We start from the raw sequence: 18,168 nt of genomic DNA on the forward strand, positions 1-18,168 counted from the left end.
AATGGAATGGAATAGAATAGAATAGAATATTGGAATGGAACTGAACGGAACAGAATGGAATTTTAGATTGGATTGGAATGGAATGGATTGGCATGGATTGAAATGGAATGGAATGGAATGGAATGGAATAGAATAGAATAGAATATTGGAATGGAACTGAACGGAACAGAATGGAATTTTAGATTGGATTGGAATGGAATGGATTGGCATGGATTGAAATGGAATGGAATGGAATGGAATAGAATAGAATAGAATAGAATATTGGAATGGAACTGAACGGAACAGAATGGAATTTTAGATTGGATTGGAATGGAATGGATTGGCATGGATTGAAATGGAATGGAATGGAATGGAATGGAATAGAATAGAATAGAATATTGGAATGGAACTGAACGGAACAGAATGGAATTTTAGATTGGATTGGAATGGAATGGATTGGCATGGATTGAAATGGAATGGAATGGAATGGAATGGAATAGAATAGAATAGAATAGAATATTGGAATGGAATAGAAATATGGAATAGGACAGGATGAGATAGGCTATAATAGAATAGAAATATGGAAAAGGATAGAATAAAAATATGGAAAGGGATAGGATAGGATAGGATAGGATAGGATAGGATAGGATAGGATAGGATAGGATAGGATAGGATAGGAAAGAATAGGATAGGAAAGGAAAGGATAGGATAGAACAGAAAGAACAGAACAGAATAGAATAGAAACATGGAATAGAATAGAAATATGGAATAGAATAGAAATATGGAATAGAATAGAATAGAATTCTTTATTAGCCAAGTGTGATTGGACACACAAGGAATTTGTGTTTGGTGCAGATGCTTTCAGTGTACATAAAAAGACAAGATACATTCATCACAAATCATAAGGTACAACACTTAATGATAGTCATAAGGTACAAGTAAGCGATCAAGAAACAATCAATATCAATATAAATCGCGAGGATACAAGAAACAAAGTTGCAGTCCTGTAGTCATAAGTGGGAGGAGGTGGGTGATAAGAACGACGAGAAGACTAATAGTTAAGTAATGCAGCCTTAATTTGACAGTGTTGAGGGAATTATTTGTTTAGCAGTGTGATGGCGTTCAGGAAAAAAAATGTTCTTGTGTCTAGTTGTCTTGGTTTGCAGTGCCCTATAGCATCATTTTTGAGGGCAAGACTTGAAACAATTTAATTTAAGAACAATATATGTGGTTTCTTCACAATATATGTGAAGAAACTCATGTGGTCCTGTCCATCCATAAACCCTCTTTCCAATCAGCCTCCATGTTTTCAGTGTCTTTCTCCCAGCTTGAAAAGGAACCAGATGGATATTTCTTCCCGCAGCGTCCTAAGAGAAAAGACCAGCTCTTATTCCAAACGATGTCCAGATCTCCTCATCTGCATTTCGTGCCTTCCTTGAATGTTGGAAGGAGTTTTAGGCTTCTTCATTTGCATTGATTTAATATTTGAAGGGGACTTGTTGACATTTACGACTCACTTTATCCCGTAATTATTACTTTTCTCAGGCTGCCAAGGCATCTGTTTTCCATCTGACAATCAGTGTCAGCAGCTGATCAAATCAGAGCGGCTGGACTTCTGTGTCAGAAAATTAATTTATTCCCGGAGAACCCTTATTGATCATGACAGGCAACTAGGGTGTGATTTCTATCCCATCAATGAAACTACTTCGAGTAAAAAGGAGCCAGAAAAGGCTAGCTTTAAAAGTCGCCTTAATGAGAAACTTGGTGAATCATTATTCCAATAAAAATTTCAGGAACGCGTGAGAGGATTTCCATTCAGTCTGTGACAGAGGACTATACAGAGTCCTTTTTTTTAATGAACTCAATTAGGAGGCTTAATATTCCATTACAATATTTCACTGCAAGGAAGTCTTAGGAATGGGGGAGTGGGGGAGATAGATATTATCCTCTTACATCGACAGGGCAACAATTTTCTCCAAAAGTCTTCATTCCTGAAAAAGCTTTGGAGGGTTTTGATAGACCCCTTCAAGCTGAACATGAATATAATTTCAGAGTGACTGAATGGCAACAAGCAATAGCACATAGACTTATATATTGCACCGCAGTGACTTACAGCCCTGTGTAGGCGGTTTTATAGAGTCAGCATCTTGCCCCCAACAATCTGGGTCCTCATTTTTACCAACTTCAGAAGCATGGAGGACTGAGTGAAGCTTGAGCCAATGAGGATCGAACTGCTGGCAGTCGACAGAATTAGCATGCAATCCTGCATTTCCACCATTGCGCTCCATGGATGGATGGATGGATGGATGGATGGATGGATGGATGGATGGATGGACGGAAGGAAGGAAGGAAGGAAGGAAGGAAGGAAGGAAGGAAAAGAGTTCTTTTTACTCCAGGAACTGGTGCAACTGGGTGTTGGCTGAATAATACTTTTTTCACTGCCCTATTAGAACTCAGGTAACAGTGATTGATTCACTTTATTCCCTGCATGTTAATGTTCTAAGGTTACTATGGGTGAAAAAAGGGACAATAGCTCCAGTGTTAGCATTTAGACTTCCAGTATATACCGTACCACAATGTTTTACAGCCCTCTCTAAGCAGTTTACAGAGTCAGCCTATAATCTGGGCCCTCAACTTCAGAAGGATGGAGAGCTGAGTCAACCTTGAGTCAGTAAGGATCAAACTGCTAGCAGTTGGCAGAATTAGCCTGCAATACTGCATTCTAACCACTGCGCCACCACAGCTGAATCACGTAGGAATCTTGAAAAATATGAAATTAGCTTTTAATGACTGTAATGTACTTAATCTCATGATGTTTCCAACATGCTGCATGAGTTCAACAGGGCTAAAGGTTTTTTGCTGCTGCACTTTCATCTGTACTCTGCGTCCGATGCATCTCGTTGCAATGTTCAACAATAATCATCCAACGTTGATGAATTCCTCATGCCCTGATACCATTTTGTTTCATTGTGGCAATGTCCTGTTGAAACCTTTCATCGTATTCATCACTGACTGCATCGAGAGTTTTGGGAAAGAAATCCAAGTATATGCAGAAAATGACATGTTACACTTCAGGGACTTATATATTCTGTGAGGCGTTTGTCAACCACTGGAATATAATTTGGTAGTTGCCAAGAAAATTCTCAATGACATCCTTGAATGCTTTCCAGATGATTTTCTCTGATCCCACTAACAGATCTTTTGCACCACTTGTCATTGATGATATATCTGATCTTGGACCAACAAAAAATGCCTTCCTTAATCATGGCATCAACTATTCTTGGAAACATCTTTTTCAAGTAACTAAAACCTTCACCTTCCTGGCTCTTCACTTTCTCAGAATTTTTCATTAGTCCAATATGAATCTTTAATCTAAAGGAAACTGACTAATCGCATAACATTCTTTCAAGTTCTCCATGGTGCGATAATTTACAGTAGTATTTCTCCAAATACATTAATCCTTTCCCATCCCACATGCTTTACTATTAAAACTTGTAATTAAAGACATATAGTTGACACCAATTCAAAAGATATCCATAAATCCTTATTCATTTAGACGCAGTGTTAATAGGAACCAAGTGTGCTATAAGATTTCTAGAGAACAAGAAAGATTGGGGGAATGAGGGGAAGATTTAGAAAAGTATAGGACTAGGTAAAGGTAAAATTTTCCCTCACACATAAGTGCTGACTCTAGGGGGCAGTGCTCATCTCCGTTTCAAAGCCGAAGAGCCAGCGCTGTCCGAAGACGTCTCCATGGTCATGTGGCCGGCATGACTAAATGCCGAAGGCCCACGAAAGGCTGTTACTTTCTCCCCAAAGGTGGACCCTATTTTTCTACTTGCATTTTTACATGCTTTCAAACTGTTAGGTTAGCAGAAGCTGGGACAAGTAATGGGAGCTCACTCAGCAAAGCGGCACTAGGGATTCAAACCGCCGAACTGCCGACCTTTCTGACAAGCTCAGCATCTGAGCCACTGAGCCACTGTGTCCCTATAGGACTGGCATCTGTCAAATAGTGTTCCAAAGTCTTTAATAAACTTATCCAGAATTCTTAAACATGAAAAGTGCCAGTGCTACATATGAATTGAGTATGCATCCCTGGAACACAACGTAATTCTCTGTGGTGTGTGGGATTGCCACAGCAGATGTTTAGTGCTCTCAGAGGACACGTTAACATGGCACAATATTTTCAAGAAGAAAAGTTTTAAAGCACTTGATGTTGGAAACTGTAAAGGAAGAGCCGGTGACTCAGGGAATAATTGTATTTGTTGTGTTAACAGTGTTGTGTTAACTACATATCAAGAAAAAAAATGTGGAGACCGCCTTCTTGATTGAAATATCTCATTTAAATGAAAGTAGGAAAGAGGTTTTTTTTAAAACAGATGATTACATTTCTTCCAGGGTCTTTGGCCACACCCCATACACATTTTTTCTCTAAAATAAGTTCATGATGAATTTTGCCTTGACTACTTTAGACAAACATTCTAGGATTTCTGAAGGTCCATTGACCAGTTTGGCTCATCCCAAAGGTGCTTTTTTTCAGGAGGCAACTGGGCTTTCTCAGTTTTTGTCTTTGAAGGCCTTTCACTTCTCATCCAAGAAGCTTCTTCAGCTCTGACTGGAAGGTGGGAAATGGAAGGTTTCCTACCCAGTTTTGCTTAAATTTATAAAGAATCAGAAAGGCTAAGCACTAAAGAATGGAGGCCTTTGAACTCTGGTGCTGGAGAAGACTCCTTCAAGTCCCTTAAAGGGCAAAGTGATCAAACTGGCCAGTCCTAGAGGAGATCAACACTGACTGCTGTTTAGAAGGGCAGATCCTGTAGAGCAGTGGTCTCCAACCTTGGCAACTTTAAGACTTGTGGACTTCAACTCTCAGCCAACTCCTGGCTGAGGAACTCTGGGAGTTGAAATCCACAAGTCTTAAAGTTGTCAAGGTTGGAGACCACTGATCTACAGGAAACTCAAATACTTTGGCCACCTAATGAGAAGGAAGGACTCACTGTGAGCTATAATGGGGTGGAAATGGCTCCTGGATGGACAACGTTTTCCTCTCTTTCAAATCCAAAGAGCTCCTCAAATCTAATCATGCATCAACCATGGTCTACCTAGGGCTAGAGTTAAATTCCAGAGATGCTGTAGCCTTTCAAATGAGGACATGTATTGTCTGCTCTTCAGACTTCTCTCTTGAACAAATGGCGTGCTGCAATTAAAACGGCTACATAAAGATAATTTTACATGGAGGCAACCCAGATGCTGCGCTCTCATTAAAGATTTAAGTGCGCTCAACTTTCGATGTAGCAAACGGTGACATTAATTGGACAGATTGGGCTGCACTGATGAATGGAGACAATTGCACCGGGGAATTTGAGGAGAACTGCATTGCCTTCCCACCATGTTTGCAAGCTGAACATGGGAGGTTGGGCGCACAGATGGAGCTGTGTCATGCCTGGTGACTTTGTATCATTTGATTACCACAGAGCATGGTATGCAATGTTAGATGATCAGAGCTTCGTTAGAGCTTTGGATATTATGCCTCAGGAATGGACACTGAATGACAATTTGTGATGCTAGTCAGATGAAGCAAGGATAATTTCCAGCTGAAGACTGAGAGTGGGGGGGGGAGGAGTAACATAATGAAAAGTCAGTCATGATTATGCTGCTCCACATAATTCCTCCAGGTTCACCCTACCTCATTTTCCCCCCTCTCATAATTATTAGGCCTTTGAAATATTGCCTCACTTAAATCTTGAACACATAAAGGTATTTTCACTGTGGGTGTGGACAGCTTGAGATCTTAGTAGGATTTCAAATTGCCTATTTTTCAATAGCAATAGCAATAGCAGTAGCAATAGCAGTTAGACTTATATAGGGCTTTCAGCCCTCTCTAAGCAGTTTACAGAGTCAGCATATCGCCCCCACAGTCTGGGTCCTCATTTCACCTACCTCAGAAGGATGGAAGGCTGAGTCAACCTTGAGCCGGTGAGATTAGAACCGCTGAACTGCAGATAGCAGTCAGCTGAAGTGGCCTGCAGTACTGCACCCTAACCACTGTGCCACCTAATAGTAGTAGTAGTAATACCCACGTTTCCCTGAAAACAACACTTATATTTTTTGCCACCAAAAAAGGCACCAGGTCTTATTTTCAGGGGGGGGGGAAATGTTGTCCACTGACTCACTTCACTTGCAAGCATTGCAGTGATGGGATTCACTTGCCTTCACTACCGGTGCGCAAATGTGAACACACTCACACATGTGCAGAATGTCATGCATTACGTTGGGGTGGGTGCAGAGGTGGTATTCAGCAGGTTCTGACCAGTTTTGGAGAACCGGTAGTGGAAATTTTCAGTAGTTTGGAAATATGACCTCTGACTGGCCCCATCCCCATCTATTCTCTGCCTCTCGAGTCCCAGCTGGTCGGGAGGGAATAGTGATTTCGCAATAACCTTCCCTTGAAGTGGGGAGGGAATGGAGATTTTGCAGTATCCTTCCCCTGCCACGTCCATCAATCCATGCCCAGAGAAAAGGTGGTAAAAATATTTGAATCTCACCACTGGGTGGGTGAGCGGAACCTCCAGCAAGTGGTACTAACACTTGATGTGTTCTTGATTCTAGCCCTCTGTTCATGCAGCCTAGAACTGTGTTGGCTTTTTTGGCAGCTGCTGCACACGGCTAGCTCCTATTTAAATTGTTGTCCACTAGGATTCCAAGATCCCTCTCATGAGAGTCTATGAAACCATCTACACAAGGGCAGAAGCACTTCTGAAAAGAGACGAAGGGATGATTTTATACCATCTGCAAAAAAATAATAATAATTGTAGCATGGACAGCATCCAACCTAGTCCAATTGGAAGCCTGGCAAAATTTCACAATCAGAATTGAAGAGAGATGAAGATGACACAGGGCCATTTGAGAAGAATCTATAAACTCATGGGTTTGGATACTAGGCTTCAACTGGTTTGAAAATCAATATCCCAGAGACATTGTTTAAGATGACGTTTTCAAGGCCTATTGAACAGAGACTTTTTCAAAGACAGTCCTGAGGAATTGAGTTTGTTATTAGTTTTTGTTAGCCAGGTTGATTTAAAACAGTCTCCGAGAACCAGCAGAGCCAGACCCACAGGGAGAAAAAAAAAATCAATTTCCACCAGAAATTAAGAAGCTACAATCAGGTTCTGGCACCCACAAAAACTATAAAACAACACGCACTTCGGAACTGGAAACGTGGCTCTTATAAATTTGGACTGAACAGTTTCCAAGATATTAAACTTGGTAAAAATACAAATCAGAAGACCACAAAGAAGGTGGGAGATGACCTGAGCGAGAAAACGCTTGCAAGCTGCAAGAATAACATGCGCCCCCTTTGAACAGAAGAATCTGAAGACAGCTGTGCAGCTACATTGGGCCACAGCTGCCCGATAAGAGACATGTGTGCTCCAAGATAAGGAAGCCTGGAACTGTACCCCAATTACATATAGGCTCTATTGGGGTCCCATTAATTTGCCATTTATGTAACTTACTGTTCTAACATGCAAGCAGTAATGGTTTCTTTCTTTCTTTCTTCTTTCTTTCTTTCTTTCTTTCTTTCTTTCTTTCTTTCTTTCTTTCTTTCTTCCTCTCTCTCTCTCTTCTTTATCTCTCTTCTTTCTTTCTTTCTTTCTTTCTCTTTTTCAGTCTCCTTTCTCTCCTTTTCTCTTTTCTTCCTTCCTTTCTTCCTCCTTTTTCTGCTTTCTTTGTTTGTTTCTCCCCATCTCTCTTTCTTTCTCCTTTCTCTCTTTTTGTCTCTCCTTCCTTCCTTTCTTCTTCTTCTTCTTCTTCTTCTTCTTCTTCTTCTTCCTCTTCTTCTTCCTCCTCCTCCTCCTCCACCACCACCTCCTCCTCCTCCTCCTCCTCCTCCTCCTCCTCCTCCTCCTCCTCCTCCTCCTCCTCTTCTTCTTCTTCTTCTTCTTCTTCTTCTTCTTCTTCTTCTTCTTCTTCTTCTTCTTCTTCTTCTCTTTTTTTGTTAAAATACAAGTTGTATTTTTTAAGCAAAAGGAAACCAATGCCCTCAATGTCCTTCTCATTCCCATCTGGGAGACCAACACAATTGCTACAACATCTGCATGTAGTAAGATTGGAATTGCCCCACCTGCTAACATTAGAGAGATGGGATTATATGAAAGAACCTGAATGATTGAACTGATGTACAAATTAAAAAAAAGACTAGAATACATCCTTGCCTTATCTTCTGGAAACTTGGAAATTGTAACCATCCTAGATCAAGTCAAGTCCAAAAATAGTAGAGAATTCCCGGAAGCCTGTACTCTGACAAACTGATCTTCTATAGAGACAATGACGTAAAAAACATCTATGTACTGTTTAAAAGAAACAATCAACAAGCCAAAAAGGTAATAGAAATACCAAAACAGTTTTCCACCACCAATCAACATCCAGATGAGCATAGATTAACAACAAGATTAACATCAGATGAACAATCAAGATTTAAATAATACCACAATCAAAGCATTGCAAAAGAAGCTAACAGTAAACAGCCTGACCCACCAAGAAGCTAACAGTAAACAGCCTGACCCACCAACCTGATAGGGCAAGCCATTAGAATATAAACTGAGAGCAAATCCCATTCCTTATTAACACTGATGATGTTACCTACTTGGGTAATGAAATGTCTACAAGAAAACAACCAAATTCAGAGAGCACAAAGACCCCTGAAAGAACAATATTTTATTCACTGAGTATCCCTGAAGTGTTTGCTTCTTCTATGAAATCATATCAAAAATTGATTTAAAATCCACAAAAGCTGCAAAAAGAACACCTTTGGGTGATTTTTCAGCTAAATGTACACTATTCCTAAACTATTACTGTTCAAAATTGTTTGAATGTAATTTATCTTCCTTCCAAAGATAATGGGTAGGACAGTCAATCTGAAGTAGATATAAGAAATAATGAGAAATTTAAATACTAGAAAAAGCAGAAGTATTCTTTCTTGAGATTTTTCTCTCATTAAAAGAGCCACGTAGTAACATATTTTAATTTTAAACATGCAAACTGATTAAAAATGCAAAAAATTAAGAGGGAAAATGTTCAGAGAAATTAATTAGTTTTTTATATGCTTACTGTAAATGTCAGAATATTAATTTAGTTAACAAGAAATTAACTTTATGAATAAGTGAACACCCATCAAGTTGTTTAAATTAGTAATTTTAATACTTTTCCCCCCTAATTGCCTGTAGGTATGTGAGATGGAGGTAGCTGACTTTCTTATCAGCTTTAGTGATATGTTTTACTGATATTATAAGTGAATGGAAAGAGTCAAACTTCTAAAAAGGGAAGCATAAAAGTATGTAATAGAATTAAGGTTAATCCTGTGAATAGAGTAAACTTTGGAAAAAATGAAAATGAAGAAACATGGTAGAGCTTCTACTGTTTTCTGCTTGAGCAGGAGTTGGACTAGAAGACCCCCAAGGTCCTTTCCAACTCTGTTATTCTGCTAACCTCATCCAGGCTTAGAGCTAAGTACAATAGAAAGTCCATAAAGAGAGTGGTGAGGACAGCCGATAAGATTATAGGTAGCTCTCTTCCTATCATTCAGGATACTGCCTATAAGTTCTATGTGTTCAGAGCTCAAAGCAGACCCATAGAGACCACACACACCCACTTCACAGTCTGTTTCTGTTTCTCCCCTCTGGGAGGAGGTTTCGAAGTATTTCTAGCAGGACTACCAGATTTTGACTCTCCATACATCATCCTTAGTGAAGAGTACAAACCAGCATCTGCATTTCCTGCATCAGGAAAGCACATCTTTCTCCTCCTATCCTGGCCACTTTTTACAGAGGCACAATTGAGAGCATTTTAACAAACTGCATCACTTGTTTGGCTTGGTGGCAGCAGCACCTGAGATAGAAAGTCCCTACAGAGAGTGGTGAGGACAGCCGAGAAGATTATAGGTAGCTCTCTTCCTATTATTCAGGATACTGCCTATATATGCGATGTGCTGAGAGCTCAAAACATTGTTAGAGACTCCACACATCCACATCATGGTCTGTTTCTCTTGCTCCCCTCTGGGAGGAGGTTTTGAAGTACTTCTAGTAGGACTACCCGATTCTGTAACAGCTTTGGAAGGGCACAGTTATCTGATTCCCTCTTTGTTCAGCTTAGTTTGGTAGGATAAGGAGGTTTTTTTTCTTTAATCTTAAGTGGTTAGGCTTTGTAAAAAAAATTAATTCAATCAGCTTTACGCTGCAGTTCAAAGATTTTCAAAAAGCTATTTTGTACTGCTTTGCATATGTCAATATTACATTTCAAAATGGCCCCCATGCGACAGCCCATTTGCAAACCAAATCTGCATCAGTTTTAAGCATTTCTAGCTGTGCAGTCTTCAATTCAGCAGCCTTGGTTCTTGACATTCTCCCCCCCACCCCTTCTTGTTTTATAAATAGAAGGATAGAAGGAGCTTTAAACAGCAAAGCTGAATAACAATATAGAATAACAGTGTTGGAAGGGGCCTCAAGGTCTTCAAGTCCAACCTCTGGTCAAGGAGAGGTCCTGGTACTTTTGAAAACTTTTGAAAAGCTGTTTGTTTTTAAATGTTTCTTCATAGTTGGAAAAACGTCCATGTTTAGGGTTCTATTCTATTCTGTTCTGCCTCTACCTCTTCCTTTACCTCTATTTCTATTCTACCTCTGTTCCACTTTACCTCTATTTAACTTTTGTTCAGTTCTGTTCTGTTCCGTTCCATTCCATTCCAATATTCTGTTGTACTCCATTACAATCTATTTTATTCAATTCTATTTTATTCTATTCTATTTTATTCTATTCTATACATTCTACTCTACTCTTATTCTATTCTATTCTACTCTACTCTAGTATCTATTCTATTTTATTTTATTCTATTCACTCTACTCTAGTGTATATTCTCTTCTCTTCTCTTCTCTTCTCTTCTCTTATCTCCTACCCTACCCTACCCTACCCTACCCTACCCTACCTTACCCTCTATTCTAATTCTGAATTCTATTCTATTTTCTATTCTATTTTAATTCTGAATGCTATGCTATGCTAGCCTATATTCTAATTCTAATTCTAATTCTGAATTCTATTCTATTCTAACCTACTTTACTCTACTCTAGTCATTCTTTATTCTGTTCTGTTCTGTTCTGTTCTGTTCTGTTCTAGTCTATTCCATTCCACTCCACTCCACTCTCAGATAATCTTGGCTCGATGTTGCTGATTTACATGCAATTCAGATCCCAAAATCCAGAGCATAATGCACACATCTCAAGAACGTATTCACTTGTCAAGTTAATTGATGAAAATGAAAACAGACTCACTGAACAGAATGCAGCTCTCTGTTTTCTCATCTTTATCTCCCAGACACCGCTCAAGAAAGTTTGCAAGAAAGAGTGTGTAAGATCTCCTACTTGTCTTTCCCTTCCCTAGAGAGCGTACCTCAAGCTCTTCCCTGCAGCTCTCTCCTTTCCACTCCTGCTTGTAGGGTGGCCTTCTTTTTCTCATTAATGCCATAAGTATGCTTCTGCTTATTTAAGCAAATGGTGTCTCGTACATTGGTAGCTGTGAATCATCTCCCTCTCTTCTGGCATCTTTTCAGGGAAAATATTATCTTGGAATTACTACATTTCATTCAGTGATGTGGCTTAAAAGGAAACCTAATTATTCTGACAATTTTATCTAAGACCAGCAGATTTTATGCACCGAGCTCATAAAAATAACTTCCTAGCAAATAACGCTGAAAACTACATTTTCGTATCTATCATCTTGAAAAAGGTCTTATTGACACACAGAACATGTAATTCTTCTTGTAGCTGATGGATGTAAAACCGTTGTCACTTCAAGGATCCATGCCTTTATATTCCATGTTTAAACGTTTTCATATTGAAGAGATAGGAAGCAGGACCGGAGCTAAATTTTGCCCACCTCTGAAATTTATTGATCCTTTCAAAGACGAAGCCACCAAGTCTTTCAAATGAATGGAGCTTCCCTTCCTTATTTGGCCAGGAAGATTTTCACAATTTCATCTCGCAATATAATGGAAACATCTCCAGTATGGGTGAACTTTCGGTTGCACTCTTTATTAAAGTGAAAGGATAAGGAAAGTTTATTAAATAGTGTTGGATGAGGACTCCCTAATCTTGATGACTGCTAGATGTACAGACTTCGGCCCCAGAATTCTCAGCATTAGCCATGGAAACTATGGATACACCAATTGGGTAATTTTTGCTCTATTGCAATGAAATTTCATTTTAATGTACCATTGAGCGAGTCCAGAAGTATTTCACGAGAAGAATCCTCCACTCCTCTGTTCGCAATAGAATCCCTTATGCCACCAGGCTTGACATTTTGGCCTTGGACAACCTAGAACTATGCCAAGTAAGTTCTGACCTAAGCATAGTACACAAAATTGTCTGCTACAATGTCCTACCTGTTAATGACTACTTCAGCTTCAACCTCAATAATACACGGGCAAACAATCGATACAAACTCAAGGTAAACCACTCCAAACTCAACTGCAGAAAATATGATGTCAGCAACAGAGTGGTCAATGCCTGGAATGTACTAATTTGTACTAATCTGGAGAACTTCTTGTCTAGTCTGCCTTGTGTTCCCGTGTCTGTTGGAGTCTGGGTTGCTGCCTACGTCTTGGCAGTGAGTCGTGTCTGGGCTTTCAGCCAACAGGATTATAATTGCTGTGAATAAAGAGTGGCAAACAGCTAAGCCTGTGTCTGCGTTCATTACCAGATGGAGGGGGGGAGCAGAACAGGTAAGTAAAGCACAAGGGCGGTTGGGCGGGTCAAAGTGATCATCAGAGTGAACCAGTTCACTCCCCGGCTGATAGTCGGAGCTATTGGAGCAAACCGGTCTAAACCGACTGAATGCCACCCCTGGGTAAACCTTAAAATAAGATTAAATGAGATAACATCTAAAATTAGACAAAGTAAGGATATTTAAAACTATTACTATCAGTAATAATAGAATGATAAGGGAAGGATATAAAACAGATCCTTAAATTTGCATGTTTGTATTCTTGTTGTCTCCAAGTTTGTTGTCCCCAAACTGGTGTTCACCCATGAAAATACGAATATTCAGTCTTTCAATCTGAATGTGTATCAATATTTATGTATTCATTTATTCTTCCTTTCAACTTCTAAAACTCACAAACAGCACTATAAACAAATTATTTCAGTTAGATTTTTAGCATTTATATACCTCTTATCCAGTGATGGGATTCAAATAATTTAGCAACTGATTCTCTACCCCAATGATTTCTTCCAACAACTAGTTCACCAAACTGCTCAGAAAGTTGACAACCGGTTCTCCCGAAGTGGTGCGAACTGGCTGAATCCCACCACTGATTGTATCACTTTTTAATGTTATATTTGGATATTGTAAGCCACCCAGAAACTTTTAGAGAAGGCGGCCATGTCAATTTAAATAATTAAGTCAATAAATACATTCCTTTTGTATTTGTATTTATTGGTTTTGTATGCTGCCCACTCTGGGAAGACTCCGGGCGGCTTATAATAAAAAAGGGAGGGGGGGGAAATAAAAGACAATACAACAATTTAAAATTACAGCAACGTTCATAACTTAAAGTGGGGCTGGATACTTCAACAGTTCCAGGCCTGCCGGAACAGCCAGGTCTTAAGAGCTTTACAGAAGGCCGGAAGGGTAGTGAGGGTCCAGATCTCAATGGGGAGATCGTTCCAGAGGGCCGGAGCTGCAACAGAGAAGGCCCTCCCCCGGGGGGTCGCCAGCCGACATTGGCCGGCAGATGGAATCCGGAGAAGGCCTAGTCTGTGCAATCTAATCAGTCTTAGGGAGGTAATTGGCAGGAGGCGGTTAACAGAAACAAACAAAAGAGCCTCAAGGAATTTTATAATAAGATATTTTTTTAATGGTTTAAAACAATGGATAAAAAAAAACAACATTAATTAATTAATTTATTTTTAAAATTATCTGCATTAACACATTATTAAAAGCCTCAAGATAATAAAAATGGCATTAATTGGGACTAAAAGACAATAAAGCAAATTTTGTATAATCTTTTTATAACTATATTGAGTTGTATTTTCTGCAATGTATCTTATAATGAAGTTATAATATTTTTATCATTATTATTTAGCTGCTAATAATATTTGCAATTAGTGTTGCTCTTTGTCCTTCATGTATTTGTAATAATGCTGTAAAACAAAACTTTAAAAGTAGGTTTTAACATTGAGAATGGACAAAAATGTGCATGGATCTCAAAGATATCTTACAAAGAATTAAATAAGCCAATTATATCACAAATTGTTATTCGTGGCAGATGGAATCGCAATTCTTCTTTTTAAAGGCTACAACTTTATGAGAATCAAGTTCAATTATAAATTTCTGCTTTAATCTTCAGCTTTGTCTATGTTGTTCCAGGCCTCCCAAGGACCAAAAGAATATAGATTTAATTAAATGACTGAATTTCAGCCACTGAAATCTTCAGAAATTCTTGTTCTATTTTCTCCACGCTGAATACTTTTGTAGTTAAAAGAAAGAAAGGGGGAAGGGGAAAGCCACTGAGTTCATTTCCATGCAATTTGTTCTCTCTCTCTTTTTTCCAGGGGTTCATTAAATGCTTTTTGCGAAGTCCAGAAGTTGGCTTGCTCTTTCAAATTGCATAGTTTGAATATTGAAAGGGTCACAAAGATCACAATCCAACTTTATTGGCAAAAAGCCAATAAATATTAAGGCTATTTTTTCTGATTATCCCCATCCTGGTATTTATCTAATTAAACGAACACGTTTGATGAGAATTAATTGTGTTACCAATTCACAAAATCTTATCACAGCTTTTGTTTGATCATTTCATTGCCCCCCCCCCCATATTCTGAATTCACTTTAGTCCATCTGTCATTGTGTCATTCAAGACAAAGTAATAGTTCAGGCCAATTTAAAGTCTATTTTTCCCTATTAAAATATCCTGGTTTTTTTTTTTTAACTTATGCAAAGATGGAAGGTAAGGTAGAGAATTTTATGGAGCTTATGAATAAGAAATTCTCAACAAAAAAGAAAAACCAAATTACCCTTCAGAAATGTTGGAAGAAAAAAAAAATTCTATAATTTCAATTTCTTTTAGTGATTGTCAAAATCAAATTTCATTCATATTGAAATAGAAAAATCAAACAATCATGAAAACCACGTTTCCTTCCACTTGAATATATTTTCCTGTATTTCAGTATGACTGTAATGCAATTTGATAGGAGGGTGTTGATCCTCCCTCTGTAGAAAGTGATACTTTTCTCATGCAATACAGAAAATGTAAACATTAATTACATCTAAAGTAATTATGTCTAATTATGATAGATAGGTGACCAAAGATATTAGACAGGTAGATGGATGTGACATACAATCTTTTAGTAGTATGAATAGAGTAGAGTAGAGTAGAGTAGAGTAGAATAGAATAGAATAGAATAGAATAGAATAGAATAGAATAGAATGTAGACTAGAGAATAGAATAGAATGCAGAATATAGAATACAGAATAGAATAGAATAGAATAGAATAGAATAGAATGTAGACTAGAGAATAGAATAGAATGCAGAATATAGAATACAGAATAGAATAGAATAGAATATATACTAGAGAATAGAATAGAATAGAATGCAGAATATAGAATACAGAATAGAATAGAATTGAATGCAGATTAGAGAATAGAATAGAATTGAATGTAGAATATAGAATATAGAATATAGACTATAGACTATAGACTATAGACTATAGAGTATAGAGTATAGAGTATAGAGTATAGAGTATAGAGTATAGAGTATAGAGTATAGAGTATAGAGTATAGAGTATAGAGTATAGAGTATAGAGTATAGAGTATAGAGTATAGAGTATAGAGTATAGAGTATAGAGTATAGAGTATAGAGAGTGGAGTAGAATATTAATACTATTATATTAATTAAGAGAGAAAAAACAAATATTAAACCAGTAAGCAAAGCATACATTTTTCTTCTTAGATTTTTTTTCTAGCCAAACTTTCTGTAGCTATAGAATACAGCTCAACCGTGACACTAAAACTGTTGGAGTTCATATAAAGTATCTAAACTAAATATCTAAACTTACATATTTAGAAGTTATAAAGGCGATTAGCTACAAAATAAAGACTTTGAAGTGAAAAATACATCCTTAAATTTCTTCCCATGCGACAGGCCTGCCTTTTTTTCATTTGCTTTACTAGAATCAACCGCAGACTGTAAAAAAGACAGTATAAAGATTACTTAATATAAACATTAGTTTTAATTGCATAATGTTACAGCTTCATCCACTTTTAGCTTGTTATCTCTGTGACAATACCATGCTGGGTTGTAACAACCTCTGTTTGCACATCAAGCTTAATGGCTTTAATAAACCAAAGAGTTTGAAAAGTTGGGGAAAAAAAGGAATAGAGAATTCAGATTTGTAAAATTTTCTTTGTTGTGTTATAGAAACCGATTGCTTTTGAAGTTGAGGGTAACAAAAAGAGATAGGGAGGTCTGGGATAGCTCGCATACCTGTCATTCGATTCTATGCGCTGTATGTGCATTTTAATTGAAGGAATGTTGATACCTTTTGAAATACCATTGCCCCAAATATTTGGAACTGGATGGCAAGAAAATTAATATAATATATAATACGTTTGTGAGAGGGACCTTGGAGTCCTAATAGATGATCACTTGAATATAAGCCAGCAGTGTGAAGCAGCAGCCAAAAAAAATGAATTTTGGGTTGTATAAACAAAGCCGTAGAGTCAAGATCCAGGGGAGTATTAGTGCCTCTTTGTAAAACCCCAGTAAGACCTCAGCTGGAATACTGCAACCAATTTTGGTCACCACGCTACATAAAAGGTGTTAAGACTTTGGGAAAAAAATGTTCAGAGCAACTAAGATGATCAAAGGCCAGAAAACTAAACTGTTGTGACTCAGCAGAAATTTGCTGTGAGTTGAGTCGGGATGCAGGAATAACAATGCAGCTGGGGCTCGTTAGTGTGGTCTTCTGGACATAAAAGGACTGATGGTGCCACGCCCTGGTTGCAGAAGTCAATGTTCATCGTTCGTGCGTGGTTCGTCGTTCGTTTATGGAGAATTCAGTTCCATTTCTGTTTGAGTTTGTGAGACACTTGGATAAGTGATTTTGCTTCTTGAAAACTTGGTGCTGTAAGAGTTTTGTTTCTGCATTCTGCTGCGTAACCCTTGTTTGCAAGAGACTTTATCTATGTTTATCTTGGGCTCGCAGCCAGCGTGAGCCAAGACGGATAAAGGCTTTCTTTTGGCAAGCTTTGTGTGACTTTAGTTTTGGGAACAGGCTAAGTGGGGGCCAGAACACTAAACCATATGAAGAACATACATGGAGGATTTTGGTATGGCTAGTTTAAAGAAAAGAAGAATCAGGGGTGACGTGATAACAGTCTTCTAGTATTTGAGGGGCTGCCACAAAGAAGAGGGGGTCAAATTATTCTCCAAAGCACCAGAGGGCAGGACAAGAAAGAATGGATGGAAACTAAACAAGGAGAGAAGCAACCTGGAATTAAGGAGAAATTTCCTAACGGTGAGGTCAATTAACCAGTGGAACGGCTTGCCACCAGAGGTTGTGGTCGCTCCATCACTGGAGGTTTTTAAGAAAAAACTGAACAGTCACTTATCTGAAATGGTACAGATTCTCCTGCTTGAGCAGGGGATTGGACTAGAAGACCTCCAAGGTTCCTTCCAACTCTGTTATTCTATTCTATTCTATTCTATTCTATTCTATTCTATTCTATTCTGATTTCATGATTGCAAATAAATATTTGGTTATTTCTAAATGCCACGCAATATGTGAAATTCCTACTTCTTTCACATTAGGCACATATTTCTTTTTCAGCACAAAGGGAATTTGCTTGATGTAGGTCCTATCAAACAAAAGTTCCCATTTATTCATTGTTTTAAAGTTTATTTTATTTCTGCAACTGTCTCGAACAAGATTAACCAAAGCCAGGGGGACAATTGTTTAATATTCATTCTTTCTCATATAACAAGATCGTTCAGCTTACCAAAGTCTTGCAAACCAGCTCTCTTTAACAGGTAGATTCCGTCCTCCTGATAATCATGTTTCTCTTGAATGTCTATGGAGATTCTCAACCATCCAGGTCATGGTTGTCCCAAAAGTGTTTTTTTTTTCCCTAGAGGCAACTGAA

Source organism: Thamnophis elegans, chromosome 11, assembly GCF_009769535.1.
Source record: "Thamnophis elegans isolate rThaEle1 chromosome 11, rThaEle1.pri, whole genome shotgun sequence".
NCBI classification, from domain to species: domain Eukaryota; kingdom Metazoa; phylum Chordata; class Lepidosauria; order Squamata; family Colubridae; genus Thamnophis; species Thamnophis elegans.